The sequence below is a fragment of the Rhinopithecus roxellana genome, chromosome 13 (genome assembly GCF_007565055.1).
Source record: "Rhinopithecus roxellana isolate Shanxi Qingling chromosome 13, ASM756505v1, whole genome shotgun sequence".
In the NCBI taxonomy this organism is placed as follows: domain Eukaryota; kingdom Metazoa; phylum Chordata; class Mammalia; order Primates; family Cercopithecidae; genus Rhinopithecus; species Rhinopithecus roxellana.
In genome coordinates this window covers 134,353,300-134,365,309 of record NC_044561.1, presented here as the reverse complement: position 1 = coordinate 134,365,309, position 12,010 = coordinate 134,353,300, and the positions used below count along the sequence as shown (strand labels likewise).

The 12,010-nt window shown below is 44.4% G+C and overlaps 2 protein-coding genes, 1 long non-coding RNA gene and 2 gene segments (V, D, J or C); 4 read left to right on the top strand and 1 right to left on the bottom strand.

Moving 5' to 3' along the window:
• Positions 1-11,703, bottom strand: part of LOC115892673 — a 78,190-nt gene extending 66,487 nt beyond the window's left edge. Inside the window, exons 1-2 of one of the 2 annotated variants that reach the window (XR_004052550.1) lie at positions 11,405-11,703; positions 7,898-8,122 (exon numbers count right to left, since the gene is read on the bottom strand). This is a non-coding gene — a long non-coding RNA (uncharacterized LOC115892673). The remainder of the gene's footprint in view (positions 1-7,897; positions 8,123-11,404) is intronic. The other variant, XR_004052551.1, reaches the window with a different exon arrangement.
• LOC104671035 overlaps positions 1-12,010 on the top strand; it is a 724,295-nt gene that overhangs the window by 585,108 nt on the left and 127,177 nt on the right.
• Positions 1-12,010, top strand: part of LOC104672491 (immunoglobulin lambda-1 light chain-like) — a 605,026-nt gene that overhangs the window by 482,285 nt on the left and 110,731 nt on the right. The window lies entirely within an intron of this gene.
• The window catches only part of LOC104674970 (immunoglobulin lambda-1 light chain-like), a 651,096-nt gene that overhangs the window by 533,717 nt on the left and 105,369 nt on the right, over positions 1-12,010 (top strand). The window lies entirely within an intron of this gene.
• Positions 1-12,010, top strand: part of LOC104674967 — a 611,567-nt gene that overhangs the window by 499,791 nt on the left and 99,766 nt on the right.

Here is a 12,010-nt window from a genome sequence, read left to right as displayed (position 1 = left end):
AGTCTTGGGTCCTAAATCTGTTGTGCCCCCATAAATGCATTTCTAGAAGGGCCAATAGGCTGGGTGCCAAGGAGGGCAGATCACAAGGTCAGGAGTTCGAGACCAGCCTAACCAAACATGATGAAACCCCGTCTCTACTAAAAATACAAAAATTAGCACAGCGTGGTGGCACATGCCTGTAATCCCAGCTACTCAGGAGGCTGAGGCAGAAGAATCGCTTGAACCTGGGAGGTGAAGGTTGCAGTGAGCCAAAATTATGCCACTGCACTCCAGCCTGGGTGACAGAGCCAGACTCCGTTTAAAAAAAAAAAAAAACCCAATAAATCAACCCCAGGTTTATTCAAGCAAGCAGCTTCAGGCCTCTGCAGACACAGACGGTAGAGCGAGGTGTGAGGACCCAGCCGACCCGAGGAGCCCTAGAAGGGCTGAGGGCGACTGAGGGGTCCCTGTGGGGCCTGTGGTCCTGGGAAAGGGGGTGCTGGGGTCTCTCCCAGCCACTCTGGGCCCTGTCCTCACACTGGACCACACACAAGGGAAGGAAGTACTAAGCACTCTACAGCCAGAACCACTGTGACCCTCAGGACAGGAAGCAGAGGGACCCCAAGTCTGGCTCCCATTTCCCGAGCACTGTCGTGGGCTCAATCTCAGGAAATCCATGTCAAGAAGTTTCAATCCCCTCGGCTAAGCCCTGCTGTCCAGGGAAGCAGAAGTCTCTGATCCCAGGCCCATGTGAGAATGGGGTGGGGAGAGGAGCTCAGGACGCAGTTTTGCACGGAGGCCCCGCCCTACTCTGAGGCAGAAGACATAACACAGGGCTGGGGGCAGGCCCAGTGTTGGGTCTCAGGAGGCAGCGCTCTCAGGACATCTCCACCATGGCCTGGGCTCTGTTCCTCCTCCCTGTCCTCACTCAGGACACAGGTGATGCCTCCAGGGAAGGGGCCTCGGGGACCTAATCCTTGGTCTCCTGCTCCTCAGGCTCACCTGGGCCCAGCACTGACTCATCAGCATGTGTTTCTCCCTCTTTCCAGGGTCCTGGGCTCAGTCTGCCCTGACTCAGCCTCACTATCTGGCTCCTCTGGACAGTTGGTCACCATCTCCTGCACTGGAACCAGCAGTGATGTTGGGAGTTATAACATTGTCTCCTGGTATCAACAGCACCCAGGCACAGGCCCCCAACTGATGATTTATCACGTCAGTTATCGGCCCTCAGGAGTCCCGGATCGTTTCTCTGGCTCCAAGTCTGGCAACACGGCCTCCATGATCATCTCTGGGTTCCAGGTTGAGGAAGAGGCTGATTATTACTGTTACTCATACACAAGCAGCATCACTTTCCACAGTGGTCCAAGTTCATAGGGAAATGAGACCAAAACCTGCCCTGGGCTCTCAGGCTTCCTCCTTGCTCTGAAGATGCTTCCTCACCCTGTGCAAGAGGCTTCCTGCAGCACGGCCTCGAGAATTCTTCTCTCTCGGCTCCTCTCCTTTCCTCCATGAAGTCCAAAAGGAAACCTGTTCTGTGGTTTCTCATCCAGCACAGGGAAAGCTTCCTGCTGTTTTTGTGCTGTGGTCCCTGAATGTGCAACTCTTCCTAGCTCTTCAAATGCAGGGACAGTGACAAGGAGCTTCCTGATTGCTGCAGTCCCTGCTGTTTCGAGGAACAGCCTCAGTCTAACTGCACCCCCATCTCCCACGCTGTGCAGCCCAATCTGGACAGAAGCCATTACGGGGAGTTTCCAGAAACCGCATCTTACTCAACTCTGTCCACCACGCTCTAGGGAGGATGGCCCTCCTGGCTGAGCTAATTTCCTGCACCTCTGTCCTGAGGCAGTGACCACTAAGATAAGATCTGAAGATGTTTCTGAGAGATTAGGAACAAAGAGGATGCCGTTTTCTTTTTACTGCTCCTGCTCTTTGCCCCAATACCTAAGGTTGCTGAGCTGGGGAGAATTTTACCGACAGGCTCAGTGTTCATTCAGAATTCCCTTCTCCTCACATCACTGAGTCCCCGTCCTAGAAACTCCCCACAAGTGGATGGTCTCCACATAGGATGGGAGTTCCAATATGGCTCCCCAGGGAAGAGTTAACCTGAGTCAGCCCCACTTTCTCATTGACATCCAGCATTTCTAATCTCCATGGGTGTCAATACTTCTGTTGCTGAAACCTTTATTAATGGTAAGAATTAATTTAGAAAATATTCAGACAAGAGTTGAGTTCAAAATTTATATTTTCTGAGCCAGTTGTTAAGCAGAGCCATTATTACATTAGATTGGCACAAAAGTTAATGCAGTTTTTGTCATTCCTATCAATGGCAAAAACCACAATTACCTGTGTACCAACCTCATATATAATTTGGTTTTTATGAACTTTTTTTTTTGTTGAGACGGAGTCTCGCTCTGTCACCCAGGCTGGCGTGAAGTGGCACAATCTTGCCTCACTGCAACCTCCGCCTCCCGGGTTTAAGCGATTCTCCTGCCTCAGCCTCCTGAGTAGCTGGGACTACAGGTGCTGGCCACCACACCTGGCTAATTTTTGTATTTTTAGTTGAGACGGGGTTTCACTATATTGACCAGGCTGATCTCGAACTCCTGACCTTGTGATCTGCCCACCTCGGCCTCCCAAAGTGCAGGGATTACAGGCATGAGCCACCATGTCCAGCCAATGAACTTCAATTATATAGATTATATTACAAAGTAACCATTTTAATATATTTGTATCCAATAACACCATGTTGTGTACCTGAAATATACACAATAAAATTTACTTTAAAACCCAAAGGGTATTGTCTCTTGCTGCATAAAAATCATTCCTAATATTCAGCATGTTAAGAGAGCACATGTTTGTGACCTTGATACTTTGGTGCACCTAGAATTGCTGAGCCACTTAGTTCAGTGGTTCTGGCCGTATGTTGGTCATAAAGTTGCAGCCAAGCTGGCGGGCTGGGATGCATCCAGAGGCCAGAGAAGGTGGCCAGGCCCAGCCGGAGGGAGGCTGCCACTGTCCCTACCCTCTTTGGCAGATGTAGATGAGCTCAGCAGAAAAGGAGAGAGTGAAGTGTAAGGTTAAAGAGCATCCCATGCATGCACCATTTCTTCTTTTTCGAGACACCCTAGGCATAGAGCACTGCCCCATTCATTCTAAGGCTACAGAGTATTCCACGGTAAAAATTTTAGCCAACTTGCCTCTAACGGTTATCGCCATGATTTTCATCTCACAAATACCACTGCAGTGAACATCCTTATGCAGACTTCTTTGGGTTCATGCGTGAATATGAACATACGATAAATTAAATTTCTAGAAGCTGAATTTCTGAGTCAGAAGGATGTGTACTTGTAATTTTTACTCATTGTTCTCAGATTCCTCTCCAGAGGGGTTCTACCAGTTTATAATGCCAGCCATAAATACCTGGTCAGAGTACAGTGTCAAAAGTTTGAATTTTTGCCAATAGATTTTAAAATGTTACTTGTTACACTTTTATTTTTGATTTCACCTATTCTGCTTGAAGTGGAGCATTTTCTCAAATGTTTCAGTGCTGTTTATTTTTTAGGATTTGGTAAATTTTTTCTTAAATATCCAGATAAGAAAGATTTTAGTCTTTGGTGCCCAAGACTCAACTCTGAGACTATTATGTAGTTACTTACGCTATTCATGATGTAACCATTTAAAACTATAGAAACCACTCTGAGCTCTGTAGCCATAGAAAAACATGTGGCAGGCAAGGGAAGGCCTATGGAACGTGGTCCCTGGTTTGTAGAGTCATTTGAAATTCGAAAAGTCCACCAGCACATTTTCTAGGTGGAGGTCTCTTTGAGGGCAACCCTGTATTTCACCTCCTATAGTGGCCTGGGTCTTTATATATATGTGTGTGTGTGTGTATATATGTATACATATATGAACATATGTGTGTCATCTATTTGATTGGATCTTAGGTCTGCCCAAGGCAGCCCTGTGTCACAATCTCATTACTTTTATTTCTATCCATTTGCTTTGAGTTTTGGGAGAGCTTTAGTATATGAGGAATAGACTCCCCCTAGGAGGCAAAACAGAGTAAGAAGGAGGGGCAAATGGGCAAGGCAGCTTATACCAAGTCATGAATAATCCAGCGTAGGCTCAGAGAAAAAAGTCCTAAGATGAGCCTTGTATCTGAAACCAAAACATGCAAGATCATTAAAGTTCTGGGGATTATAACAGATAAGTAAATGAAGTTTAAGTTTTAAATGTATTGGACACTTATATAAAGCATGAAGGCTGTAAAATTCAGAATGTGACAAGGAAATAAAGAATTTGAGATTTTAAGATATAAAGACCCCAAAGCAAGTTTCCAGGAAAAGTGTTTATAATTTAAATTATTATTTTCTGTAGACGTCTTTTTTTCCCTTTTCTTAGGTATGAGGAAACCTCTCATGGAACATTCTTTTTTTTCCACCGTCAAGAACAATGTGACCCCACAAAGGAATTCTAACATTAAGTAGAAGACAATTGCACTTTTTTGTAACCATTGAGAAGTTTCCTATTTGTACATAAAAATATTGATGCAGAAATCACCTGTCTTCTGACTTGTTAGACTGAAAACCATGGAAACCCTAGAAGAAAACCTAGGTAATACCATTCAGGACATAGGCATAAGCAAGGACTTCATGACTAAAACACCAAAAGTAATGGCAACAAAAGCCAAAATAGACAAATGGGATCTAATTAAACTAAAGAGCTTCTGCACAGCAAAAGAAACTACCATCAGAGTGAACAGGCAACTGACAGAATGGGAGAAAATTTTTGCAATCTACTCATCAGATAAAGGGATAATATCCAGAATCTACAAAGAACTTCAACAAATTTACAAGAAAAAATTAACCCCATCCAAAAGTGGGTGAAGGATATGAACAGACTCTTCTCAAAAGCAGACATTTATGCAGCCAACAGACACATGAAAAAATGCTCATCGTCACTGGTCATCAGAGAAATGCAAATCAAAACCACAACGAGATACCATCTCACACCAGTTAGAATGGTGATCATTAAAAAGTCAGGAAACAACAGGTGCTGGAGAGGATGTGGAGAAACAGGAACACTTTTACACTGTTGGTGTGAGCATAAACTAGTTCCACCATTGTGGAAGACAGTGTGGCAATTCCTCAAGGATCTAGAACTAGAAATACCATTTGACCCAGCCATCCCATTACTGGGTATATACCCAAAGGATTATAAATCATGTACTATAAAGACACATGCACATGTATGTTTATTGCGGCACTATTCACGATAGCAAAGTCTTGGAATCAACCCAAATGTCCATCAATGATAGACTGGATTAAGAATATGTGGCACATATACACCATGGAATACTATGCAGCCATAAAAAAGGATGAGCTCGTGTCCTTTGTAGGGACATGGATGAAGCTGGAAACCACCATTCTGAGCAAACTATCCCAAGGACAGAAAACCAAACACTGCATGTTCTCACTTAGAGGTGGGAATGAGAAGACTTGGACATGGGGCAGGGAACATCACACACCAGGGCCTGTCATGGGGCTAGTGGGGAGAGGGGAGGGATAGCATTAAGAGAAATACCTAATGTAAATGATGAGTTAATGGGTGCAGCACACCAACATGGCACATGTATACACATGTAACAAACCTGCACGTTGTACACACGTACCCTAGAACTTAAAGAATAAAAAATAAGTAGATAAAAAAATAAATAAAAATTAAAAATATATATATTGATGCTTAATGCTAAAATTGGAATTAGTAGTTTCATATGCATAAAAGTGATTAATTTTCTTTGGACTAAACCATTTGTTTATGATTCATCATCGTTAACTTGGATGTATTCTACTCTGAAAACAATTCAACTTTTGGTATATTTTGTTTTGTTTTCTGTATCAACTATAGCTCTTTTCTAAACACTGACAGAGATATTCCATACCTACTGATTATTAAATTTAATTTCATGGGCATTTGGATTATTAAATTATTTTAAGAATGCACAGACGGGACTTCCCCCACATTGAACTTGCAAATGTTGCTGATGCTGACTCACGCTTTTCTTTCAATCTTGGCAAATAAAGTAGGCATTTTATTTTCTAGACACCCAGATGATAGCAACAGAGAGGAGAAACTCCCCAAAGCTGTTATCCTTTAAATTCTCAGGATGAATTACACCTGGAGAATCACTCACACTTGATTTACATTTTATACAAATGAGAGTTGGGTCTTAGAGCTGATGCCGAGTTAGTGAAGGACTTGGGCTGTTGGGATGGGGTGAATGTCTTTTACAAGTGAGGAAGGCACGAATTTTTAGAGTCTATAGGGTAGGGGATTATTGACTAAATTGTGTCCCCAAAATTTGTACAATGAAACTCTAACACACAGTGTGTGACTGAGTTTGGAGACAGGATCTTTAAAAAGAGGAGTGAAACTGAGGTCATGAGAGTAGCTTCTTATCAAATCTGGCTTGTTTCCTCCTAAGAAAAGGAATTTGCACACACCGAAATAAGACAACAGAGATGAGCATGCAGCAGGAAGATCACGTGAGGACACAGCAAGGAGGTAGTGACCTGCAAGCCAAGGAGAGAGGCCTCAGGGAAAACCAAACCCACCAACACCTTTATCTTGACTCCCCAGCTTCCAAACTGTGAGAAAAGATGTGTCTACTCTTTAGGCCAGCAGGTCTTTGGTATCTCATTAAGGAAGCACTAGCAAATGAAAACAAAACGGACCCCAAAGACCTTGGATGTGGGAGGAGGAGGAGATGGAGCAGGGTGCAGGAGGCAGGGCAGGGAGGGGTTGGAAGTTAGGCTCTGATGTGCATCTCCTGGATGGAATCTGGACTCCACACAGTACTGTTTGGGAGACACTTGGGAAAACATTTAACCTCCCAATACTGATTTCCTAATAAACACTGGGCCTTGAGCACAGGGCTTGGCATCATCCTATTCCATGTTATGAAAGTCTTCTTGGGGTAATGTTTGTAAAACAATCACCAAGGCATCTGGCATATATTAAGGGTTCATACATAGTCACTGTGATTTAGTTATTTATAGAAAATTGCATTCATTCTATGGGCACCAGGGGGCACCGTGAACCTTGGTCTGGGGACCCTAATGAGTCCAAGTTCCCCTGTGGTTCTCAAGTGCACAGGGTCTAACTGTTGCTTCCTTTGAAACTCCTATTATTGGGTAAAATTCTGAAACCCACCTGGCCCTTCTGATCTTGAGAAATTACCCAGAGAAGGCCCTCAGGCTCAGGGCTCAGACAAGAACTGGGGCAAATATTTTAGGGAATGGAGAACAGATTTGCATCCACTACTCACCAGAGCCACCTAACAAAGACGCAATGACAACGGAAGTAAATTTGCATGAAGAGACTCCTCTTCCTACAATAAGAGAGACCTGGGGGTCCCTCCCAAGCTGTGGGCTCAGAGGCAGACCTCTGGGGAGCCCTATGGAACCAGGGATCAGCCTAGCCCTGAGCTTCAGCTCAGCACAGGGAGTGAAGCAGAGTGTGGGGCTCTGGGAATAAGATTGTCATCCTCAGACACCTCTCCTGTCCTCTCTTGCAGGCTCTGTGGTTTCCTCTCAGCTGACTCAGGAGCCTGCAGTGTGTGTGGCCTTGGGACAGATGGCCAGAATCACCTGCCAGGGAGATGGCATAGGAACCTATTATGCAAACTGGTATGAGCAGAAGCCTCGGTACCAGAAGCCCTGTGCTGATCATCTGTGGTAACAACAACCAGCCCTTAGAATCCCAGACCGATTCTCTGCCTCCAAATCAGGGAACACGGCCACTCTGACCATCTCCAGGATTCAGACTGAAGACAAGGCCGAATGTTACTGACAATCACCAGAGAGCAGTGTTACTCAGCCCACAGTGACACAGGCAGATGAGGAAATGAGACAACTACCCTTTTTCTGTCTGTGTCGCCCTCTTACTCCAGCCCCAGCAGGATTGTGGACACAGCCGTGAGCAGGTCTGTCCCAGTTCACCTGGATCTGAGCCCTCCAGGCTACCCTTTTCTCCAGCCCTTCAGGCAGGTTCTGCAGAGGGTGGGTCAGGAGAGGACTTGGGGCTGGCAGGACCAGGTTGTCCTGGTGGTGTCTGGAATGGGAGTGTCTTGACTCAAGATGACCTGAGGGGAAGGACAGGAAGAGACAGCTATTGAGTGGTCATGGTCCCTGGATTTCCTCATATGTGGTGACTGAACCTAAGTCAGTGCCTCTACTCTGTGGCCCAAATGCCCTGATTATTTTTCTGAACTGCCCATGTTTCACTGAGACCCTCAAGCCCCAGCTTCATGGCATCCTGATGTTCTGAACAGGGAAGCCTTTCACAGTGAGCACTGAGAATCCCTTAGATCTCCTTTTCAGGGCTTACCCACCCTCCATCCACCCAAGGCTGCAGGGAGGCCCTGGATTCTACAGCTGTTTCCCCACCGGAAAATGCCATTGAGTTCAAAGAATGCCTTCATACAAGAAAGTGCCCCCTTCAGAATACAGTTCAATGGCAATGACTGCCTGATGCCTCGATCCCAAAATCATGTCTTAACTTAGGATGTCCTTGAAGTGCCTTCTAACTTAGCACTCAATTGTCACACATTCTCTGTCATTCCTCCCACACATCTTTCCTGGGAGTATATCATGAACCCCTACTGCACGGAATTCTCCCTCTCAGAGTAGGATTCCAGGGAACTCAAAAACTAACAAACCAAAACAGTCTAGAGGTAAGAGTATTGAAGAAGAGAGAATTATAGAGAGAGAGAACTCTGAAGTCTGCAAATACTCATGCACTGATTTGCACTTGTGTGTGAAGAAACTCCCTCTGAAAGAGAAAAAAACACCCCAAGACACTTGAGGGAACACTCTTCAGAGGACACACAGAGACACACACACTATAGTCAAAGAAAGAGAAAAGGCCCCAGGTAAGGGACATGAAGTTGACTCATCAGAAGAGCTTTGCCTCAGTACTGGGGAAAATGTCACATAAGACTGCTTGGTTCTCTACTAAGACAGTGTAAAAGCAAGGTAAATTCAAACAGTTTTCAAATATTTTTTACTGGATCCAAAAAAATAGAGAAAGAAATGCAAAATATATTCTGAATCCAACAAGGACAAATGTACACAGTCGGCATCCCATCAACATTTTCTGCAAAGAAATAAACAAAAAATACATATGCTATAAGAAACAAAAAAAAAATTAATCAATCCAAAGTGGCCTTGAAATCTGACAGATGATAAACTTTGCAGGCAGGAGCACAACAGCAATTCTTGTAACTATATTCTACTTGATTATGAGGGTAGAGGATGGATTTACCAGGTTAAGCAGAGATACAAGACATAAAGACCCAAGTTAAACTTTAAGAAATGATGCCTAAAATGTCCCTGATAAAAAATAGACTGAATGAGCTTGATTACAGAGTAGGTGCTATGAACAAATAGATGAGTGAAATTAATGATGCAGCAATGGAAGCTATCCCCGAAAAAATCACCATAAAAAGGAAAGATGAGAAAAGTAAACGGAGTATGTGTGAGTTTTTGGACATTATCAAATTGGCATAATGGTATAATTAGAGGCATAAAAGGAGATAAGATTGGTGTGGTGAGAGGGAGGGCAGAAAAACAATTTAAATAGTGACCCGAGTGTTCCAAGTTTGGTTAAAAATACAAACCCACTATCCAAGAAGCTGAACAAATCCCAAACAGACACACACACACACACAGAAAAAAACACACATAAAACAACACTCACCGTATTCAAATTGGGGAAAAAAAAAATCTGTGATGATGAAATACTCTTAAAATTAGCCAGAGAGAAAAGACGTGTTAGATTCAGGTGAACAGCATAATGATAAAAGCAGATTTCGTATTAGAAGCAATGCGGCCGGGCGCCGTGGCTCATGCCTGTAATCCCAGCACTTTGGGAGGCCCAGGTGGGTGGATCACGAGGTCAGGAGATCGAGACCGTCCAGGTGAACACAGTGAAACCGTCTCTACTAAAAATACGAAAAATTAGCCGGGCGTGGTGGCAGGCGCCTGTAGTCCCAGCTACTAATGAGGCTGAAGCAGGAGAATGGCGTGAACCCGGGAGGCGGTGCTTGCAGTGAGCTGAGATCGTGCCACTGCACCCCAGCCTGGGCGACAGAGTGAGACCATCTCTCAAAAAAAAAAAAAAAAAAAAAAAAAAAAAAAAAAAGAAGCAATGCAAACAGGAGGCAGTGGAGCTATATTTATACAACACTAAGAGAAACAACTTTTTATTCAAAAATCTTGAATAGAAAGAAAAGCTGGAGGCATCACACTACCTGATTTCAAAATATACTATAAATCCATAGTAACTGCGAATCTATAGTATAATATTAAAACAGCATGGCACTGTCAAAAAAAAGGGGTAGGGGAGAGACAGAAATAGACAAATGACAGACAGACATAAATAAATCAAACAGAATAGAGAACTCAGAAATAAATTCACGCATTTACAGTCACCTCATTTTTAATCTAGGCATCAAGAACACACCTTCCGGAAGGACAATCTCTTCAATAAACTATGCTAGGAAACACCCAACACCCACATGTAGAAGATTAAATCTAGACCGTTATCTTATCATATACAAAAATCAACTCAAAATAAAGATTTAAATGTAGGACTTGAAACTATGAAACTACTAGAGAAGAAAACATAGGATAAATACTTAATGAAATTGGCTAGGACAAGGAATTTTCAAATAGACATCAAAAGTGCAAGCAACAAAAGCAAAAATAGACAAATGTAATTACATTAAGCTTAAAAGCTTCTGCAAAGCAGAAGCAGCAATCAGCAGAACGAAGAAACAATCCAGAGAGTGGAAGAAAGTATTAGCAAACTATACATCAGGCAAGCGGTTAATACACAAAATACAGAAAACAAGACTACTCAAAAGCAAAAATACAAATAATCTAATTTAAAAATCAGAAAAAGATCTACCCAAAACTTTTGTCCCCCACCATTATTTCCCCCACCTTCTTTTCCCGACTGCCTTCCCCTCCTTGTGACCACTCTTTTTTTTCTTTCACCATCTACCCTAAAACTTTTTCCCCACCACTTCTCCCCCAGCACCTTTTCACAAAGCCCTTCTCTACTCCCACTCATCATCCTTTTCCCCACCCTCTTTCCCCTCTCGCACTCTCATCACCCTCTTTTGCTCCTCTGTCTACCCCCAAACATTTCCCCCTGTCTTTTCCCAAAGCCTTCTCCCCACTCCTGCTCCTCACCACCTTCTTTTCCCCCACTCCATCATACCCAAATACTTATTTTCCCACCATCTTATCCCCACCCTGTTTGCAACGCCTTCTCCTGCTTGCCATCTCTTTTTTCTCTTTAGCACTCACCACCCTCTTTACCCCTCCATCTACCCCAAAACTATTTTCTCTCCTCCTACCACTTCAGCTGTGCTGCCGTCTCCGTGGCCGCCACCAACCACAGGGAGGAGAGGTGCGCTGTCACAGGCCCCAGCCTCCAACGTGGGGCACTCAGCTCTCCCATCTCCTCCTCCTCTAGCCAGACAGGAGCAGCTCCTGCTGCCGGCGGCCCCCTAGCGCTCCCGCGGGGCTGCGGTCTCAGTCACCTCCACCTACTACAGCGAGGTGAGGCAAGAGCAGAGCCACAGTGCTGCTGGCTCCGGCCTCCAGCCTCCAGGGTGTAATAAGTGGCTTCCTAAACTCAGTAGGTACATGCGGAAAATCCTGGACTGACCTGACTGCCTGCCTCAGCATGCCTTATATACTGAGGTTAGGCAATGTGGGTTCCTGGACTACAAGTTCTGATTGGATGAGAGAAAACCTGTAGGCCTACTCTGATTGGACTTTATTGTGATGTTCTGATTGGATGAGAGCAAGTATTAAAACAACCAATCAGAGCATGAAAATAAAGTCCAATCAGAGTAGGCCTAGAGGTTTTCTCTCATCCAATCAGAACATGTAGTCCAGGAACCGCCACCCCCTCCCCCAGTGCCTGACCTCAGTATATAAAGCATGCTGCAGTGTGT